This window comes from Stegastes partitus, unplaced genomic scaffold (genome assembly GCF_000690725.1).
Source record: "Stegastes partitus isolate 25-593 unplaced genomic scaffold, Stegastes_partitus-1.0.2 Scaffold1258, whole genome shotgun sequence".
Taxonomy (NCBI): Eukaryota; Metazoa; Chordata; class Actinopteri; family Pomacentridae; genus Stegastes; species Stegastes partitus.
Genome location: NW_007578989.1, coordinates 27,179 through 28,539, shown reverse-complemented (window position 1 = coordinate 28,539; position 1,361 = coordinate 27,179).

Sequence of the window (1,361 nt, the reverse complement as noted above, 5' to 3'; positions counted from 1 at the left end):
AGAGCTTGATGATGAGCTGATCACTTGAATCAGGTGTGCTGGAAGAGGGAAGCATCTAAAACTTGCAGGATTGCGGCCCTCGAGGCCCGGAGTTCGACACCCCTGCTTTAGCTTTTCAGTCACTGTGATTATATGGGTGCTGAAGTGGTGTTTTACTACCGTCTCCTTGTGTTCTCTCTGTTACTATGTTTATCCATGGAGACAAGAGAATACAAACCTTTTCAGCTTTTGCGTCTGTTTGTGCAGCGCATTCATGTATATGCAGCTCGTTTGTGAAGGTCATTTGCCCCCCGTAGGCCACCGTAACAAACTGCACAAAGCACTGTTTTGTATATACGTACATATGGACATACTTACATCTTCAATGGCAACATCAGTGATATCAGCGTACACAGTGAGCTCATTTATGTCACTGCCTGGTAACACATGCAAAAGTCAAGTAGAACGTTTAATATTTCAGCAAGACATCAGTCATCAATGCAAACAGACAAAAGTAATGCTGCAGAGTTAAAAATAGCACATAATCAACAGTTTCTTACCAGTATGTCTGTCTTTGCAGTGGCAAAGGTACACGATTACACTAATAATAACAATGACAATCAAACAACAGCCTCCAGCCACGCTCAGGATGAGGACAATGTCATTCTCTGCAAAGGATAGTTGTGTGTTAATAAGAGCCCAAGATTAAACGAAAGACACAGATATATATAATAACAGGAGGACATCAACTTCAGCTGTGACAACAAATCCTTGGTCCTGTACTTTTGACTAGTCTGGAGGTAATCATTTGGGGAAAAAAAAAAAAAAAGCCTCATCTACAACCTCATCACAATGACTTACATCCTATTAAACTTGTGTCATAAACCATAAAACCCATCATCAGTCTGACATGATTCAAATGATAGGCATTGCAAAACTGAATAAACATAAGTCACATTTAGCATAAACTTAAAGAAGTCGTCACATAAACTGGACAAACACTTAAAGTTCTCCCTTGTTGTAAAAACATGAGTGTCTCTAATGATTTTCCTCGCATTACCTCGTCCTTTTGATCTGTGAGAAAGCAAATGTACTTTTATCTGGTATTTTCAGAACTGTGTTGATTCTATAGTAAATCTAATTTTAACTAGTTATAGTTTGGAAAGACATGGAAATATATATATATGTGAAATCCATCTTGTGGAAACGTTGATAGAAATACTGAGTCATGTTTCTCAATATTGGGATTGCAATTCAATACTAAAGTACTACAGTCATTTTCTGCATGTACCTCTTTCTTGTGGGAAGGAAGTATCGCTGCTGCATTTAATGGTTCTGGATGCAGACTTCTCACTGACAAAATTGGAAACTGTGCAGGTGAA